The sequence below is a fragment of the Anser anser genome (genome assembly GCF_964211835.1).
Source record: "Anser anser genome assembly, chromosome: 9".
Lineage (NCBI taxonomy): Eukaryota > Metazoa > Chordata > Aves > Anseriformes > Anatidae > Anser > Anser anser.
The window spans coordinates 18,048,324-18,068,540 of record NC_139729.1 but is presented as its reverse complement, the minus strand read 5'-3'; the positions used below and the strand labels follow the sequence as shown (position 1 = coordinate 18,068,540).

At 51.9% G+C, this 20,217-nt stretch overlaps 1 protein-coding gene across 10 annotated transcripts in view; it reads left to right on the top strand.

Annotated features, from left to right (window-relative positions):
- LPP (LIM domain containing preferred translocation partner in lipoma) overlaps positions 1–20,217 on the top strand; it is a 387,509-nt gene that overhangs the window by 61,493 nt on the left and 305,799 nt on the right. For 5 of the 10 annotated variants that reach the window (XM_083848027.1, XM_083848031.1, XM_083848022.1 and 2 more), the window contains exon 2: positions 12,416–12,521. The gene's annotated coding sequence lies outside the window, so the exon portion shown is untranslated. Of the gene's footprint in view, positions 1–5,731; positions 5,811–12,415; positions 12,522–16,610; positions 16,715–20,217 lie in introns of those variants that run through there. The other 5 variants (XM_083848023.1, XM_083848028.1, XM_083848029.1 and 2 more) reach the window with 2 other exon arrangements.

Below are 20,217 nucleotides of genomic sequence, written 5' to 3'. Positions count from 1 at the left end.
CGGGTCCATCTGCGACATAGCTGTGCTCTTCTCTGTTCTTCCCGGGGAGCTTGTCTCCCTCAGTGCTCTTTATCATGGCTTCTGAGCTGTGCAGCTCCTCCGTTCATTCCTCAGCGCTTAGTCACAGGAGGTTTTTGTGGGAGGGAGGGACACCCATGAGAAATGTGTAACTTGATGCAAAGTCCCTTGCCACGAGGAATTTGGGTGGCTGATCTGCTACAGAGTGGCCTGGTGGAGCCCGCTGGAGACCCGTGGGGCTGTGAGTCTGTGTGACCTGCAGCCCTGGGGCTCCAGGGGCTTGAGATAACGTGGGTTTCTCTGTAAGAGGTCAACCCATACAACATTTGGGGATTCCTGGTGGATTTGCCCTATGTCAGCTCGTTTACAAAATTAACTTGTGCAATTGGATGGGGGTAAAGTGGAGAAGGGGAGCAACAGGGCTCACTTAAACTGCCTGCGATTGAAAGTAGGCTGTAAACTGTAGGAGGACCTCGTGCCTCTGTCCTGGCTCCAGAAAGGGAAATCTGGCAGGGGAGATAGGGCCATATGTGCAAATACAGCCTGTGGGTTTAGGTCTCGGTCCAGCACTCACGTCCATAAATAGGTCAGGCCCTTCCTTACGATAGCATTCGTGTGCACTTTGCAAACACGAACCAACTAATCCCAGCACATGTTTGGCAGCATGGTGAGCCCACAAGGAAGTTAAATATCATCGCGCTTTGCTAGAGAGGTGCCCGGGGTTCAAGCAGCACCTGCTCGAAGAGCACGTCTGAGCTGGGATGGTTTGGGGGCTCTGTGGGCTCAGCTTTGCATAGCACCTGCCCCCGTTACATCGCGGCTGTGTGCAGGCTGAGTGTGTCCCCACTGACATCGAATGCACGGCGTCCTTCAGCTTTCGAGGGGGGAGATGGGATTTAGACCTACGTTGGCACGTGCACACTTCATCAAAACCCGAAGAAAAGGAGGTGGCGGTGGATTTTGTTTGCTGCCTGCCTTTCTCCACGTGCTGACGTGCCCGGCTCATTGTTGGCGCTGTGTGAAGGCACGGTGTTCGTGGCTAGCCTGATTATTTGCTCGCCTCCCTCTCCTTCCCCAGGCAGGAATGGTTAGGTTTGAGATCCGTGACGCCCCGTCAGCTGCCAGAGATAACACTGAGCACCAGGGCACTTCGCTATACCGGCTTTGCCTGCGTGGAGTATTCAGAGGTCTCAAATGATGAATATCTTGCAGCCTTTTTTTTTAATAGGAGAATTTTGCTCAGTGGTGCATGGGCCAAAAGCTGCCTGGTGCTTTGCTTTGCCCCTTTTTAAGGGGATTTGGATATTTGGCTAACAGTTTTCAAAGGGAAAATAAAGCTGTGGCACATCACAGAAGAGAAAGGGGTAAGGAAAGCTCTGTAAGTCACCGTAGCCTCCAAGGCCGATACTCATCCTCTTAATAAAGTTCAGCTGCACAAGGGAGGAAGAAGGAACCGATCCTCTTCATGTACGGATTCTTACTGCCCCAACAGCCCGTCTGCAGAGAGCAACCGGGAACAAAACAAGCTCTTGCTGCATCTGATTTTTTTTCTGGGTGCTTTGAAAGATGATCAGAATGCTTTAAACTCTGGGCTTTCTCGCTCAAAAAGGGCCAAGGATTTTACTCGCTTCTCTTGGCTTCTCTTTTGTGCTCTGGCTTGATTGCTGCCCTGATTTCCAGGCAGAGTTATAATTACTATAAGGCTGCTGAGCCGAGGGGGAGGCAGCAATAGGATAGTTCTGGATTAAATAAATAAATCAAGGACTTTTCGCAGGTATGTCCTTGCTCAGATCTTTGTCAGTCCCTGTTAAAAATGCATCACAGCTCAGGATAGCAGCATGTGCTTTGTCTTCTCAGTTAAAGCTTCACGGAGGCTCCTCAGGACACCCTTTGCTGTTCAGCGTCCCAAGGAGAAGCCTCCAGTGTCTCCTGCTAACACGCAGGCCGTGGGCAGCTCTTCTGTCATCATCCTGAACCTGCTCCTGGTGCTCCCTGTGTGCCAAGCGCGTGCATCTGACTCGCCCCGTGCTTTCTGTCGCTGCTGCCTGGCCTTTTTGTCTGCATTAGTTTAATTGACTGAGGTACTCGCGGGAGAAGCTATTCATTCCCCTGGTAACTGTGCTCGACAATCAGAAGTTATTCTGGGGGTGAAGGACTGGTACAGATTTGTTTTCCTTGGCTGCGGATCCGTAGCCCCTAATAGTTTCTGGCTAATACGAACAGAGATTGACTTGGTTTGCCGCTAATTAAAAGCCAAAAGGATCCGCAGCCCTCTCCAAAATAATTACCATCCTCGGTGAACGGGAGGAAACTCTGCTTGCTCCCCGTTTGTTTCCAGCCCCCTCCCTTTTGCCGCTGTACTCTCACCTTGGCCCTGATGTGCCGGCAGCTCCGACCCCTCGCTGTTGGAGCAGCGGTGAGTTCGTGGTCGAACCCTTTCTCTGCCGAAATTGTGGCTTTTGGACAAAAGGGTAAATACGGCAAAAGGATGGGGACGTTTTATGAAGCCTCGTAGTTACTTTTGGGGGGGTGTGTTTGCTTGGTGGGAAGCTACTAAAAGCAGCAGAGGGGCGTGCGTGCACCCCGTGCGCAGGAGCGTGTTTTGTCCTGACTTCTTATGGGTTAGAAAACAAAAAACCCGACGTTTTGACTGTGTCTGTGTGCTCGTTACCAGGAACTCTGAATGCAGCAGCTGGAGTTCCTAGACAGCTTGGTTTCTCTCAGTAATGGGTTTCAGATACACATTAACTTCGATTCGTGTATCGTTCAGGGCCGGCGATGCAAAGAAAGGTGTCCTCTCCTCCCGGTGTGCTCCGTGTGTGTTCACCACCCATCCTGTCACCGCCGGGGCTGGGGACTGCTGCGGGCAGGAGGGCAGAGCCCCCTTCCTTCCACCGCTCCGAGGTGTCCCCAGAAGTGCCCGCGCCCCTCCGGTGCCCCGTAGCTCCGTACGGGAACGGACAAAGGTCTTCACACCCCAGGCCTGGGGGCCAGGCAGGCTCGGCTCCCCCTGCAGCTCCTCACGGGGACATCCAGCCTGCAGCTGGTGCCGGCTGCCCGCGGTCCCCTCCGCAGCTTCACCGCGCAGGGCACAAAATCATCCTGAGCCCTCTGCGTCCCAGGAGCCTGCCGGAGCCGCAAGGAGCGGCAGAGCTGCTGCTGTGGCTCCTTAACCTGCCGGTTTCCCGAGGCGCTATCTGGCCGTGCCCTTAGTAACGTGTTTTTTTTTTTTTTTTTAATGCAGATGGAGTGCCCTGTTTTAATTGACTAAGAAAAAAGAACTTGGAAAGGGTGGATGAACTCATGACCTTGAGATAAATGGTTTCTTATTGAGTCCCTGGGCCCCTAAACCACCCCCTCTTCTGAGAGCGGCGTAGTTTAATCAAAGGTCAGGGGTTTTGTCTTCTTTGAGAGCCTCAGCAAAAGAGGGCTAGGCGGGTGAACTCTCCTCGCTCCTCCGTGACTGCAGTCATTCTTGCCCTGTCAAGTTCCCATTGAGCTCGCTCTGCTTGTTTTCTGTTCCTGGATGACGACTCTGTTGACCTTCTCTGGTCTCTGTGAATGCTGATAAAGGCTTGCTGATGGAGTCAGCTGTGTGTTTCTGAGGGATGTAACTGGATATACGGTGGCTACGAGCGAGCGGCTTATGCAAGGCTGCTGTTAGCCTCCGCAGCGTGCGGCCTTGCTGGTTTGGTAGGAAATTGTCTTCCCTTGCCAGCTCTGCCCCCGCAGGTGTCTCCTGTTTCGAGGCTGGGTGGTATCTCACGGTGCCGCACGCACAGCTCTCTGAGCTGGGGCTGCTCCCAGAGGTACCGTTTTCCCCATCATTTTATGCCCTGTGGTTCCTTCTCGGATGGCGATCAGGCACATGGCCGTGACTCTTGTGATAGGAGCAGTGTGAATCTTTCTGTCTTCTCCTTCTTTCCTCCTGAGTGCAGTTGCTAGCTCTCCTCGAGCCTGGCGGGTGGCTGGTGTGGAGCTGGTCTTGCTTGTTCCCATCTTGGATGCCTGCTGCCTTGGTGTCATGCCAAGGCAGTCTCTGCAAACATCAGCTGGCAAGTCTGACAGAGAGATCTTGGTCTCCAAAAGTTCCTGCACTTCCTTTCTGGTTTTCCCCCTCACCGAGTGAAACAAAACAAAAAAACCCAACACAAAACAACAACAAAAAAAAAGCCACGTAAAACAGTTGCTTTGTAAACTTAACCGCCAGCTTCGGTGCCAGCGACGAGATTCCCACTGCCGAGCTGAGCGCGGTGCCGTAGGAGGAGGTGAGGACGGGTCTGGCCGCGGCGTTGCTCTGCCTGGTGCCCTCGTGAATCACAGCAGCGGGATGGAGGGGGGTGAGGAGACTTTCCCTGGTCTCAGAGTGTCCCGTACCTCGGTGTGATGTTGCACCCGCACGCTGCAGCTGGCCTGTCAAACAAATGGGCCAAAATACAGTGCTCAGGGCAGCAGGCTGGAGGATATTGTGTGGCAAACTCTTGGAAGAACACAGAGAATTGGTAGTCAAGAAAACTCGTTGCTGAGAAACTGTCAGGTGCCTGGGCAGAAGTGTGCTCTCTCCCTGAGTACCGAGGGCATCCGGCGAGGGAGCTGAGAGGTGTTTAACTGATAACTTCACCATTCTGCAAACCAGGAGCTTCTTTCTTTCCATGGAGAAACACGAAGTAAAATAAGTTGCACTGGTCCAGGGGTGCGATTGCTACAGCCACTGTTGGTGCTAGGCAAAAACCGAAGGAACTGCAGCGCAAGTCCGGCGTATTGACTTCTCTGGGCCAAGATAAAATGGCACCGAGTGGCAAAAGACTTCTTATTCTCAATTTTTAAGCAGAAAAAAGTGGTTTTTTTTTTTTTTGAGCTGCGTGCAGATGACCACGTTGAGTGAAGATGGATGGGCGTCTGACAGCTCTGCCGTGGGACGGCGCTCACAATGGTGCTGAGCCGGGGATTAGGTTCGTGTTTCCTTTCCATTGTAACGCCACCGCCTCGGTTGAGCCCCTGCTGTTTTAATACCAGGGATGTCATGCGGCACCTTATTTTAGTCATCAGCGCCGGGCTGAGGGTCGGGCACCCTGCACGTGGTGGGAGAGATGCTCGGGTGCCCTTTGGGGGAGACGAGGGGCAGCGGCGTCGCGCCCGTCGCTGGTCCTCCCCGGCCCCAGGGAGGAAAGGTGTGTTGGTACAAAGCGTGACCTGAAAAACTGCCTCCAGAGGGCTGGATTCAGTGAGTGACCTGGATTCTGGCTGAAGTCAGGGTAATTTAGGAACTAACTCAGCTTTCTAATATGTTTTCGTTGTCTCAGTCCCCATCTACGATGGAATTAATGGGACTGTCTTGTTCAGAAGGTGGATGTATCCACAGGCATCCGGGTTCCTCCCGGTTTTGAAAAGTAGTAAGAGCAGTTATTAGGGCTTGTCAGAATGTCTCCAGAATTTTTTATCTATATTTGGTATAAATGACTCTTTTCTGAAAATGGAGTTTTCTGTGGGAAGCACCAGCCTGCAACTCAGTTCTCCTTTTGTAGAGGAAAAAGGCACTTTTTTATTTTATTCTTCCATTTGTGATGGTAACAACATTTGCTGAAAACGAGAATGTTTTCGTGACAAGCGGTCGGTGGTAAGGCTGCTCCCCTCAGCTGGCTGACTGCCACACTTCCATTCTAATCTTTGCCTCTCTGCCCCCATTGTTTTTTCCTCTATTTTTGAAGGAACTCATGTCCTCGGTCTCTTGATCCAGCTGTTCAGAAAGAGGAGCAGTGGAGCAGCTTTTTCGTTCGAGGCTCCGTCTGAAGGTACTCGTTGCAAGTCTGAAACTAACAGTTTGCTATTAAGATATAAAAATGAAAGATGATAACGAACACTTAAGCATCCTTGGAAATGGAGGTGAGAAGGGGATGGACATTTCTGAAGCAGATGGAGAGATTTACTGGTCCTGGATGTTTGTTCTTGTTGAAACATCGTGATGGGTTACAATGCTTTTGAAGATACCTAGCTTGGCCAAGCGGACATGGGAGCAGGGAATCCACTTTCCTGCCAGGTGTCTGTTGCTGTTTTCAAATGACCTGGCAGAAGTTGGGTAAAATAGAAGCTTTGAACCACGAAGACTGTCTTGTAGGCTCAAAGTTTCAAAGGTTTAATTAACAAAGAGTTTTAAGACGAGCAGTGAGAGCCCACCACGGTGTCAGGGGTTTTGTTGTGGTGGGACCAAAGCAAAGCAGACCTGGGTGGAGGTAACCTTCCCCTCAAATTCTTGCCATTTAAAACCCAAATGAATAAAAGGAGATGTTACTTCATAATACAACTCAACTTCTTCTCCATTTCCATTGCTAAGCGGCACCATTAGACTGAGCAAACGTGTACAAAAATGCCATCTTGCTCTAGATCTCAGCCTAAGCGTGGGCTGCTGGAGACCTGGGGCTGCAACTGGGGGGATCCGGATGCCTTCGTGGCCCCATGACTTGGGGCACAGCACTTCTCCTCTGCTACCCTGTTCTCTTCTTGGTCACCGTTGGTCTGTTTTTCTTTACCGAGTGTCTTAGGACTCGGGAATCGTGTTAGGGCAGCGTTCTGCCTAGTGAGTCCGGCCATTCCTCGGGCAAAAAATGACATTTTTTTTGGTTTTGAATTGCAAAACATTATGCTTTGTTTGAAACCCAGGCTCTGTGGTGCTCTGATACTGCATGCGAACTGGAAAGCGAAATCAATTATCCTTCTTTGATCAAGAAGCCGGGGTGCATTCGAGTGAGAAAGTGAAACTGCCCCCCTCTTGCTCGAGGTCGCTGCAACCAGCCTTAGTGAAATGCAGCCAGCAAACGGGGCCTGAGAGTGTGTGTGTGCTGGGGGGAAATCAATGAGGCTGTTTTGAAAATCTTCCGCTTCCACTAGACTGAGGGAGTGTGAACAGCATGAGGCCGGTAGTCTGTGCTTGAAAATACAGGGTCCGATCCTGGTGTCAATTACAGACCCGTAAATCACAGGCAGCGCCGCTGGCAGCCATGGGGAGCTGCTGAAAGGTCACTGCAGAATGGGACCCGCGGGCTTTCTGGCATGGGCATGCTGATTCCTCTCATTCCCTAGCCACCCTGCTTTCCTAGCCATCTTTTTCAGCGCTTTGTGCAGTTAAAGGACGAGGGATGTGACATGGCTGCTGCTGGAGCTGGGTTGTTCCTCCACTGCTGTCCAGTTGCTGCAGCTGAGAGCCGGTGGGGTGGCTCCTGAGTGCTGCAGGTAGGGTTGTCTCACAGCTTCCTGGGCCATTGCTTGAATATGTTGTGCCCCAAATAATATTTCATGTATTTTAATACAGCAGTCGCTATCTGGAGAGGCCAGAATAAACCGCACCAGTGCTGCCGGGCCCGAAGGAGCATGCTGGAGCAGTCTCAGCCTCTTCCTCTTCCTCCTCTGCTCCTTTTTTCCACTTGTTTTTAATCTCATTTTATGAACCCAAGGACAAACCTGAAAATCAGGTGTGACAGCAAAGATAAAGGTGAGTCACCTGGCCCCGAAGCCAGGTGTGCCACCGCTCTAGGAAACGGGGACTCCTGCGGGGTGGTGACTGAAGGCCAAGCTCTGCTGCCCTGCAGCGTGCCGAGGCTGCTGGTGAGTTGGTTCCTTCATCCAAGCTAACTTCACCCATCGCAGCCGATGCTGCAGGTCCGGGCTGCAGCTGGCACCAGGGCTGGACCAGGACTTGGGAAGTGCTAAGTCCCGTTACGAACAATTTTGACGCGCGGGGTTGTGGTGGATTTGAGAACAGCTCAGCGCTGAGGACTATGAACAAGGGGTGTGTGCTTCCTTGCGGGTCGAAACTCTGCATTCACGTAGCGTGCTTGCTGCTTTACACCAGCACGGGATCTGGCCTCCAAAAAAAAAAGCAGCAGCCCGGCGTGCAGGTTGGTGCTGCTTGTATCGATGACTTTCTGAGCAGGTGCTGCTGCTGGCAGTGCCGGAGAGCCGCAGCATGGAGGAAATGCGTCTCCCGCTTTTGTTATTTTGCATGATCTTTGTATTAGATAACTTCAGCAACGTGCTTCTGAATTGAACGGTTTAATAAATGAAGCCTGAGAAGCACAGAAACAAAATTAGAAAGCTGGTAGGGATCCTGCAGGCATTAGTGTCCTGGTAGAGCAAGATAGGTCCGCGGCTTGGAGCAGGTGTGTTCAAATGTAGAGCTGCCCATGCATATAAGCTGAATTTGAAGTCAGGGTGGGACTCTAATCTCAAGTTCGCATAGAAGGGGTCTGATTTTCTTAAGTGTACAGTGTGTGGGGAGCTCAGATGTACCAGTCAGTGATGGTCAGAAGTGCTGAGGATCAGGGCTGCTTGTAGCAGAGGAAATACCTCAAGATTTCTGAGTTGAGGACTTTGGCCAGCAGAAAACAAATATTGGCACAGTGTGGGAAAGGCATAAAAATACATATGTCAAAACAGTGCAGGCTTTTAAGTGTTTTTCGTTTAAAATGAAAAGGTCAGATTGAATGGGGTTGTCAGCTGGGGACCTGTACATGCACCTGCCAGTCATACATGAGCGGACCCTTGTCAGCCCGTGCTGATGGCTGACTCCCTGAGAACTTGTTGGCGCTTGAAAACTGGCGACTGGAACAGCTAAAACTACAATTTTCCTTGTAGCAGTCAGGCTGAGACATGTGTTCCTTGTTGGGGTGGGAATGAGAGCTTCCCAGTGCGAGGCTGCTTTATCCCAGTTTAACTGGTGTTCACACTGGGGCTTCTGCAAGTACAGCCGTATTGATTTAAGGAGAAAAAAATAAGAAGAATGGAGCTCTGGGTATTTGTAAGACTTTCAAGTGTAAACCAGATTTAAAGGTGAATGCAAGTTTCAACCAGTCAGGAAAAACATATGCCGTTCAGCCAGGCTGCTGGATGAGAAATGTAATTAGCACTTAATCTTAGCCGTTAAAATTATTTCTTTTTCTCTTAAAGGGATTGGTGATTCTTGTTACTTCAATTACGAAGTGACCACTGTAATGTTATGCTAGAGATGCCTTTTCTTCTGAAAATGCTGACTTTGTTTCTCTGGAACAGCTTTCTTGCAGAGGTTTCAAGCTGTCCATTTCTGAAAAAATACGAAGAAGAAAACTCAAAACATACTGGAGAATCAACGTTTAAATTCAGGCATTGTAGGCTACTGCTTTTTGTTGTGATTTAAATCAGCAAACAGGAAATGTTGCTTTACATACTAGTGTTTTAAATTAATGGCTTTTCTTATCGTGAGATGTTGATTCTCGCTGTCGATAATACGGCATTGGCGTTATCAGGCAGGGTGAGCAGGCTGCTTCTGCTCGTCGCGTCTTTCAGGATTTGAGAGTTAGATCTCAACCTGTCACCTAATTTTCCTTTCGGCCTGGGATGGCTTTTATAACTTCTGATCACCTTCTCAGCTTTTTGCGAGCTGTACCTTAAACTTAACTAGTTGGAAAAAACCAAATGAAGAAAACAATCCGTTGTGAAAGACGTCGCTCTCAGTAAACTCTGGTTCCAGCGCTTTGTTCAAGACGGCTCGGTGCTTTGAATGGGATGGCTGATCCCCGCTGTTCAGCTTTTTGCTTTAAATTACTTTTAAAAGATAAATTGCTCGTTGAAATGCTTCAGGGTGCATTAAAATAAGTGGTCTGCACTGCACTAAGCACAAGAACGAAGATGCACATGCGCGCACGTACGCGTGGACGGCCTCGAAGTCCCGGTGGCTGCAGCTGTGATCCGAAGGCACGAGCGGGGTGCTGAGCCCTGCCAGGGGGGAGCTGGGTGGCGTGAGGCTGTGTTACCAGAGAGACTTCCCTGCTGTTACCTCATGCACGGCCACGATAGCAATCTGGGCTTTCTCGGTGCAAGATTAAAATCAGAATTAGCCGCATGCTGGCTGCTGAGCATCTGTTGCAGCGAGCTGGAAAAGCACCTGAACATTTCCCACTGAGGTTGTAGGGGGAAGTTGTGTGAAACCCAGAGGGGGCTCCTCGGGGCTGGGCTGTGGACGTATTTCCCTGAGCACCCCAGTGGAGCGAAGACTTGTGCTGGAATCGGTGGCAATGACGCGGGTACGTCCGTACGGTGTGCTTGTTCATCTTTCCGTACCTAAGCCAAAAGGGGAATGAGCATGGCAGAGAGGAGGCCTGTGGAGCTGTGACAGGGAGAGGGGCAGACACTTTTTTGGGGCAGGGAGCTGTGCTGTTGGTCCCCATCAGCTCGCCTGGGACACAGGTGGGCATGAACTCGGGAGAGATGAGGCCAGACAGGGAGCGGGTTTGCTGCCAAGCTGTGGTGCTCCTTGCTGTGCACGAGGCACTGAGATGGAGGGATCTGGGGAGAGGAGCTTGGGGCATGGGGTCCTCGAGTCTTGGGAAACGTTCTCCACCAAGAAACGCTTGTTGAGATCACGTCTCGCAGATCTCTGGTTGGGTGGTGACCTCATGGCTTCGTGGCTTGTGATGCAACAGTTGGGCAGCTCTGCCGGCACCGTGGGTTCGTCCTCTGCGTCCCCCTCCTGGGTCCCTCTGCACTCTCAAGCCCAGACTGACTTTTTGTAGCCTCCCGCTAAAGCAGCGGGGCTAAATGACTCCGTTCTGCCCAGGCCTTGTTTGAGGTCACAAACGGAGGAGTTTGGCGGACCAGCTCAGGTGGGTGCTGCTGTGGCCGGCCAGGTTCTCCCTGCCCTGGTGGCCAGGAGGGGTGGGAGCCTGGGTGCCAGCTGGTTGCTGCCTGCCCTGGGGATGGCACCCATGGGTCCTGCTCGCCTTGCAGGACCCAGCCACGAGCTGACAGGGACAGCCAGCGCGGAGAGAAAAGCCAGGCAGATGCGTTCCAGTTAGCTGAGGCTGCCAGAGTCCCATAAACGGTCTTATAAACATCTCGTGAGTTAAACTTGATGGAAGACAAGCCTGAGCCAAGGTCTTTTCAACACAGGTTGGGTCCCAAGAATATTGTCTTACCTGGAGCTCCCGGAGGTGCTGTTGTGAATTGAATTGAAACAGGGCTGGAACCAGAGGGGAATGTTGTTGTCTTCTGCCTCTGCAGATAAGACCGAAGGGCATCTTGCCAGGAGCCTGTGGGAAGGACCTAAATTGTGTATAACTCTACATCATTTTAAAATGAAAAGTAAACATGCAGAACCATAATATTTGCTTGTACTTGTCTCCTCCTTGATGGATGAAGAGAAATTGCTCTTTGGCTGAGTTCAGCAGCAATAAAACCTTGCAGTAACTCATCTTCATCCCCAGCCTGTGGTGAGTGGGAGACACCGTTGCGATCGCCGGCTGAATTTGCCCTCGCTGCGCCTGAAGGCAGCACTGAGGGTCCTGGGGGCTTGAATACCTGCTCTGCCCGCACCTGGGTCCTGTGGGGAATCAGTCGGGGCTGGGCACCAGCAAAGCATCTGTGGGATGGAGCTGGGAAGGTGCTGATGGGGCTAGGGTAGACCCCAACGTGCTCTTACGGTGTTGGAGAGGCGAGGGTCATGTGTCCCTCCCGGCTGCTGTAGCATCAGGCATGACGTGCGGTGACAAGGGGGTGGTGGCAGGGGCAGGACGCCATCCCACCAGGTGACAGGCCAGGGAGACCTGGGCTGTGAGCCTCATCTGGTGTTTTGCCATCCGTTGGTTATAGATTTGTGGGCTCGCATGCATCCTTGAGCAGCGCAGGTAAAACAAACGCAAGCCTGAACCGAGCGTTTCCATCGTTACGGCAGCAAACAGCAATAGCTTTTTGTGTTGTGGTGGTGACGAGGCGAGCCTGTGCTTGTCACGAGCAGAGAGAGGGACATGGGGGTGTCGGGGCTGTGGCTGGGATGGGATGCCGGGCGGGAGGCAGGAAGGAGTGCAAAATGCAGATGCTGTGCATCGCCACGGGATGCGCCCGGCAGCGTGTCCTGGCGTGACGCTTGACATGTGCAGGATGCCGGTTGCGTGGCCTGGCCGATAACGGGCTGGCCCCTCTGGTCTGCCTGCATCTTCTGCACAGGGAAAAACAGCGTCAGCTTGGTCAAAACAGAAAATCCTGTAAGCTTCAAAACTGATTGAAATGATGCCTCCTAGCTCCCCTGTCGTGCCCCAAGCCACGGTGACTAGGGACAGATTCACCTGTCCTCACATTTTGTGCCTCGTTTTATGTCCGCCTCACACCCGTATCTTTACAAATCATATTTTGTTGTATTCCTAGTGTGACACCTTAAAGCTTGGTGGTTTGGGGTCATAATGCTCGCTTTCACAGGGTGCGTAGAGCAGCTGCTGTAAAACAGTCCAGAAGCATGGAGGCTTCTGTCTACGAAAGCTGGGGAGGAAAATGCTCCGTTTCCCAGAAGTTGTGTGGGTTAAGCTGCAAGTTTTGGAGAAGAGCTGTCGGGAAGCCCATCCAGCGTGCATCACATGGAAACTCTTTCTCTTCGCAGGGCTAGAAAAGAAACCTGAAGTCGTGACTCCGGCAGCACCCTGCGTGTCTCCAGAAGCCCCGCTCTGAGTTCATCCCACCAGCAAAGCTGTGCAGTGCGAGAGCCGGTACGTAAACACTTCTCACAGACATGAGGGGAGTGGAAGGAATTGCAGCTTTTCTAGCAGTAGCACCTTCTCCATGCCTCTCTTTTAGGGGACAAAAAAAAAAAAGGCTTCTCCTAATTGAGTGTGGAGGGGGGTTGCGATAATTGGGAAACAGGAGGTGAAGTGGTAATTCCCTTGTGCTGCTTGCACAAAGAGACCTTGGAGGGGAAGGGCTCAGCACCAGAAGCTGTGAGTGTTTAGAAGTCGTCCCAGACTGCAGCACTGGGGCTGTGGGTACGTTCTGTCGCGTGGAGCATTGTGTGACAGCGTGCGTTTGTAGGTGATGTGGGGGGCGCTGACAAATGCGTGCGTAAGAAATGCATATGTACATGTACATACACACAGCGTACAAATCCGGGCACATGGAAACAAAGATGTGCAGTGCATATATAGTATATACTATACAGCGGCGTGTGAGAGCTCGGGGGTGTGTATACCAAACGTCTGTATATACTATATATGGCAATAAAAGAATGCATATGCATTCATGTTCTCTTCTCTTTTTCTGTCTCTTCTGTCTCTCTGTGGAGCTGTTGCAAAGCTACCAGATCCAACCTCCTGGGAAGCCTTTCTGGCCAAGGTTTTACAAGCCAGCACCTGCTTTGCCTGCCTTGCTTTCTATATTTATTCCTTTGCACACAGTTTTTGCCTTTGCCCGCAAAGTGGAACTGTCACAAACGTTTGTGTTAACTTTTGGCTGTACAGGACTTCAGCTTGCAAGTCCTAAGCTTGCTTTCGTGCATGGTGTGGGAGGGAGTGTAGGTTTATGTAGTCGTGCATGTGTGTATGAACACCCCTGGTCCTGGCTGCCTGCGTTACGGCATTCTCTGTGCTCTGTCTCCCCGTGATGCTGCAGCAGTCCCCACGTTACGTCTGTCGTGCAAGTTGTGCTCTCCACCTCTTCGAGACATTTTTGTGAATCAAATGCTCTGAGTGTCCTGCTTGTGTAATGCTGTTTAAATGAAATTAGTCACGCCTGACCCAGTGGCCAAGTGATAATGATCTATACTGCTGTGCAGGAGGCTTGGGTTGGATTTTATTCCCAGGCCCTGGAGCTTTTACTTTCCAGGATTAGGACTGTGGCAAGGAGAGGGACTCGTGGCACAGTGTGGTAGGGAGCTGCTGGTTCAGCTGTGCTGGGACATGGATCTGTCCATCCCTCTGCTTTCTGTCCTCTGTCATTTGGAGTGGTAGGTGCTCTAAAACAGGAGCACTGAACCTCGGTTTATGCTTAAGTACCGCTGTTTAAGCACAGCGGCAGGAGAAGACACGATGCCATCTCAGCTGGGACCCCAAAAGGACATCGTAACTCCAGGCGGTGGGACTGCAGTCAGCGAATGCTGCTTGAGGGGGACGTGTGTGCTCGCTCCTGGATGCTGGGTGGCTGGTGTGCTGAGCGTGCCCCGTCCCTGGGGCCGTCCCCAGAGCACATCAGCGCTCCCTCCCAGCCCGGTGGGTATTGAAAGGCCGTGCTGGGCTGCCTGCCAGGACCGGGAACTGGCTTGTCCTCGTGTGCTCGGGCCCCTGCGCTCCCAGCCCCTCTAACAGCTATATTAATTTCTGGCATGGGAGTCCCTCTAAGGTCACGAAGCCAGGTTTCAACCCCGGGAGCCATAAAACATACCCTGCCTGACCCCTGCGCAAAGGCAGCGTTAACAGCCTGCCTTCCCTGGGGTTTCGTTTCCCTGTCCCCAGTATGTGCCACTGCCGCCTGCATTCCTCTCCGGCTCGGTAAGCCCGTTGCCTCTGGAGCTGACGCAGCTAATATTTCCCTGCTGGCAGGGCAAGCGGGGTAGTGGCATTTAGCTGCTAGGGAGAACCTTGATCTCTTAATGCTGCCGGAGCCCGGAGCTGCGAGGGCTGGTGCGTTCCTGGGGCAGGATTTCTGCTGTCCCAGTCACTCCTCCTCCCTGGCTTTGTTCCCTTCCTTACCTTATCCCCGCTTCATCCTGCTGCGTGTCCTCGCACAGACAGTGCCTTGGGAATTGTCTTCTGTGGAAGACTGAAAAACGGAATCGGAGTTTGCAGAGCCTTCCCAGGCACTTTGACAACTTGTCTCGCCATGGTTTTGGAGCATCATCTTCTCTGGTTATTGTAGTTTCTGAGCACAGAGGATGTTCCTCATGGCCTAGCTGTTGGCTGGGGCACGTAGCTCTGGGGAAGGTCTCAGTGGTTTTTATTTTTATTTTTTTTAAAGAATAATTGATTGGCTGCCCACAGAGAGCTAGTCCCAGCCTGCATTTTGGGAAGATGTTGCTCTGGCATTACCCTGGTGTAGCACTTAGTGCCACTGGAGCTGTTGGCTGTTCAAAGCTGTCTTTATGACTAACATGTAATGGGTATGTGCTGGTGCTGCCTTGTTAGGTTTATTTTTTGTAGCGGTAGTGATGGGTCACAAAGTTAAATGTTCTTAATGTGAAAGACACAAAGCTTTGTTTTCTTCAGAAACAAAGGTTTAGATGTTTTCTGTCACCTGTGATAGCAGGGACTGAACTCAGGCTGTCATGGGCCCCTGATCCCTGCCTGGCTACTGGAGGTAATTGTGCAGCCTCTGTCACTGCAGGGGTTTGGCTTCTCCTGAAGCCTGTGCTTCGGTATCAGTGAGAGCCAGATGTACTCTAATGTCACTTTTTTTTTTTTTTTTTTTTACTGCTTATTTTGGCCATACATGGGCAGAGTCAGCTCTGGAATTCCTTCCCTATAAATTCAATAGCATCTTGTGGGTGGTGCTGGGGAATCACTCTGGCAGCGCTGCCTGGGCAGCCCGTTCCCCTTGAAAACGTCCTGATTTGCACATTCCTCAGATGCTGCGTGCTCAGCGTGGCCGATGGCTGCAGCCACCAGCAGGCTGCCGGGGCAGAGGGGCTGGGAGGGTTTCAGCCTGCATATTCGCCTCCCGGTCGTCTGCAGGGTGGCTGTCGTGGCAGAGGGGAGATGCGGGTAGCTGGGAGAGGTCTCACCCCTCTTTGTAGGCAGATTTTGCTCTGTAAGTGTACCTGTGCTGCCTCCCGGGCTTGCTGGATGTTGAAATTTGAGTGGGGACACTCGGTGCTCCCCTGTTGCCATCTGCCACAGCATCCCCGTGTCACACGTCCCTGCAGGGAACCTGCCCAGGTGGCAGTGAGCCTTTTCTCATCGTGTTGCTTGCCCAGGGAGCCTGGAGGGCTTGTTTGTTGGAGCAGGGAGCCTTTTGGTTACAGGCTGGAAGAATGGCATTGGGATCGAGGGATGCTGCTGGCCTGGGGCTCCTTTTCCCTGCGGGGAGCTCTCTGCTCGTCCAGGGTGTGTTCCTCTCTGCAGAGCTGTTTGTCCTCTGATGAAGCAGAATCACATGCACGCTTCTCGCAAGGCGCTGACTGGATGAGTCAGGTTCAGGGAGCTTCTCCCTGCCCCAGGTGAGCAGCTGGAGCGGAGCAGGAGCCTGAGGCCACGCGCAGTCCTGCTTGTGCCCTGTGCCCTGCTTGCCAGGCGGCTCTGACTGCTGGGTCTCACCTTTTCTGGTGCTGAGTTAGCGTCGCTATACGCACAGCCCCATTTCACCTATTTGCCTTCAAATAGTACTCAAAAAAACAGCTTTGGGAGGTCTCCTGCCGGTGAGTCGAGGGACGAGAGGGAGCTTTGCAGCAGCAATTGTGGATGCGGGGCGATGGCTCCGGGAGCTGCCTTGTTGCATCTCCCCGGGCATCCCCGGGAGGGGACGGAAATGCCCGGTGTCTCGCAGCGAGCCGGGAGCTGCCCAAGCATGGGCCAGGACCGTGCCGGCGCCGCGTGGCCCCGAGTTCAGGCTGCGCGTGGGTCGGCCACGGTGATGTGCGCGGTGCCTGGAATTCAGGCTGGAGAGGGGCAAGTCATCCCCATGCCAAAGGCAGGGAGAGAAGGGTGATTTTTTTTGACATCCTTTGGAGTTTTGATCTCCATATTTGGAAATGTTTACCCATTGCTCTGATCTATTGCAAGGGAGGGGAGGTGACTCAGGGTCTGGTGGAAGCAGGATTTGAATTCCTGTAGTAAGGTTTTTTTTTTTTTTTTTTGTCCTTCTTGTTTTGGAAGCTTCTTGTGGTCAGTTTTCAGTTCTCTTTTGCTCCTGGACCTTGTTCCAAATTTGATCTGCTCGAAAGGGAAGCGTATTAGCGAAGGAGCTTGCCTGGATGCTGGTAAGTGCATCATTGCTGCTTTAGCAAGCAACTTGGGATTTTCTGTTTTGTTTAGTCAGATGGATTGCATCAAAGTGTGTGCGTGGCTGCTGGTAGGGGCAGGCATGTGGATCGCCAGTCGACAGAAAAGGACCCAATGAAACTTTCTCGAGCTCGGAAATTTAGCTTAATAGATTGGTCTCCAAGGCAAAATGTTTCTTCAGGCCTAGGTACAAAGATAATTTAAGCCAGCTCCCATTCAGTCAGGCTCTTCCTTGTAGTTTCTGGCTGATGCACCAAGGCAGCAAAGCACTGCAGGGTTAAATGGGTACGGTTATATGCATGTGGTCAGCAAGTAAAGTATAGCTTAAGAAAGATTTCTGTCTCCTAAGCAAGTGTGTGTGTTAAAAAGGCTGTGTAACACATGGATATATTTATCTCCGACGTTAATATTTAACTGTTTTGTTAGGGAACTGCAGAAGTTTAACAGCTTTAACTGTATGAAGGTTCAGTGTGTGGTTTTTCCTGTTATTCTTTATTTTTCCTTAGTGTGATGGTTTTTTATCTGTCTGATACTGCAGCTGTCTGCCTCTCTTTCTCTCCCCTTTTCCTTTCTCCTTCCTGAAAGGAAACTGCAGTTCATCGAGAAAGTCAGGGGAGCGGGGGGGAACCTGGAACATGTTTTGCTTCCTGTTTTATTCATGGCAACTAAAGCCATGCCCAGGAATCTGGAGTGGAGATCCACTATCCCGCATTCCTCTTGTCATTTGGAGCATGTAACACGTATAGAGTGCTTTTAGTGCTGGCTCTGGGGGTTGCGTAGCAGCGAGTCCTGCGCCTCAGATAGAAAGCGCTGCACTTTGTCCTTTTACTTGGGAAGGGATGTTGGTGAAAAACGGTGTACAGCTCGTACCACTGGTTAGTGATGCGTGCATCTGCTTTGCTAAATGGTATTTTTAGGCTGATTCAAACTTGTTATCGTACTCTCCTTGTTTTAAACTTAGGATGTAACTTTCTAGCAGAGGTCTTGCTTGGTTTTCTTTTGCCCTTTTAAATGGGGATTAATATTCAACGTGAGGTTTGGTTTTCTTAGAGATACGGATTTGCATCAGGCCTTTAAGGTGCAAAACTGACGTGGTTATTCGGGGGAAGACAAAAATGCATGACATAGTTTGCTCAAGGATAGGATGTGAGCAGAAAAGCGTTGTACCCCAGCAGGCAGCGAAGGGACTGCAGCGGTGTGTTCCTGCAGGCAGGTTGGGTTTCGAGTTTGCAGATTTCAGTTGCATTTTAATCCACGTTGTTTCAACAAGCTGCTTGGATTAAGTGCAGCTTCGGGGCTCAGGGCCCTGCTGTGCTGGGAAAGAACCGCTGTCCTGAGGAGTTCACAGCCTGAACAGACAGCGTAGGTGACGGCTTGGAAAACGGGGCGCGGGGAGGCGCATGGAGCTGCTGCAGCATGCGAAGCCTCAGCACGGGGACTTGCTCGAGGAACCACCTTCCTTTGCCATGTGCGGTGGTGCAGAGCCGTGGAGGGCGGTGAGTCCAGGTCTGTGTTGCTCCTCGTGCTCTGCGCTTTGCCTCTGCGTGTGCACGCGCGGCCCCGGGCCATGCCGCCTCCTGCACCGTGCCTCGAGCAGCCCCTGCTTCAACGGTGCTTAGATGTGGCGCCTCCAGGCTTCGCCAGCCGCTTGTAGCCCAGCTTGGTCTTTGGGGACAGGGCTGGAAATGACGATGTTCTGTTCCCCTCGCAGTCTCCTCCCTTCCATGCTTGCTGGAAGACCAGGACCAGCGGTGCCGAGGCCCAACTGGGTCCCCAGGCCTGGAGGCAGCGCCAGAGCGAAGGCGCTTCCTCGGGAGGCCTCGGGCAGACGTCGGGCACGCCTGGGGAAGCACGCTGGGGCTGATAAACCTCCATGTGCCGATCCTTCTCCCGGACACATCTCCACTGGATGGACCTGAAGGCTGAGCCCCCCCAGGCAGAGCCCCTGCCTGGAGGAAGCCCAAGGCTGGGGCTGCAAACTGCCAGGGCTCTTCTCTGGTGTGTCTCCAGAGCCTGGACAGATCCGGTGATCGCTGATGCTAACCAGGATCTGCAGCGGATGCCACACAAAGGATTTTCTTCTGTTCCAGGAATGGAGCCATTAAGGGCTGACCTGTAAACTAATACACGGCTAAAGATTTTCCTCCTGCAGCCTGGCACTCTGTAAACACTTGAGCCTGAGAAGCCTTCGGTGGCTTCCGTGGACCTCGAGCACGTTCGGAGAGCTCCATGCCTGTTTCTTAAGCCTCTCAGTCCCTTGTAATGATGCATTAGGTGCAGAAGATTCGCTTTACCTCCCATGTAAGGAGGATTGGTTCACAGCCCGTCCTTCATCCCGGCTGTTGCACCAAATGATCACGGCATAGCTCGCTGGGCTGGCACCGTGCGGGACGTGGCAGGGTGGTGACACTGTCACTGTGTGACCTGGGGGCTGTAAGGGGGCTTGGCAGGCACTAAGTGTGCGTGCCCCAGAAGCTGCCCCAGATAGCATGGGGGCAACGTGTGGGCATGGAAGGGAGGAAGGAGAGGCAAGATCACAAGCCTGGATGGCTCTTTGTGTCTGATGCTTTGCATTTCTGTAGGCAGAGGTTTCAGAGCTCTGAAACACTACATCGTGTCTGCAGGCTGGGGAAAGCTGCGTTATCCTGGTGGGTGCGGGTGCAGAAACTGAGGCACCGTGTGGCAAATTTGGGAAAAGTGCAAATCTCCTGACTCCGTGTGACTGTTCATGTTCAGCTCCTGCAGACAGGCAGGTGTTTTACAACCTCATGCCAAACAGTGCTGTTAAACACACTTACTCTAATAAAGTCATACTTTTCTGAGCGTGAAATATTTCTGTTTCAGTTGCTCAAAGGTAAACCAAGTCATACCGAGTATTTGATAAAGTTGATCTATGTTGCTAGTGTGTGACAGGATCCCAACGTGTATCGTTGCTTCTGGAGTTTCCAGATGGCACTCACCTAATTGTGCCACTGCTACCTCTTAGTATCTGAGCAGAGTGCAGTCTTTTAAGAGATGTCTGTGCTTATTAGCTTTGTAACGCACATTCTTGTGTAACAGCTGTTGCAAGCAGCAGGAGGTCTTACTCTCAGCCTAATTCTTCAGTCAACTCTGAGGGAAATTTGCTCCTGTGAACTAGGTATTTGCATTTGGGGTAAGATCTCTCAGATGAGAAGAACTTGTTTGCCTCTAGTGAGCATGTCAGTTCAAGGACTCGCATGCCCAGGAGGAATAAACAAGTTGCTCTTGCTCCTTCAGCAGCATCAGTTAACAGTGTGGAAGTCTCCCCAGTTGCTTTTTGCTTGATATGGGGGTGACTGCATTTTGAAGAAACGTCAGGTTTCGGGAGCCTGGCTGCCTGCATTGAGGAGGAAAGGAGTTCTTGTGCTGTGCTGTCTCACACCCCTACTGTGAAAATATTGCACAGAGGAGTCCCAGAGAAGCTGTCCGTTTTGGCAGCCACTTCCCTCCTACATGCTTG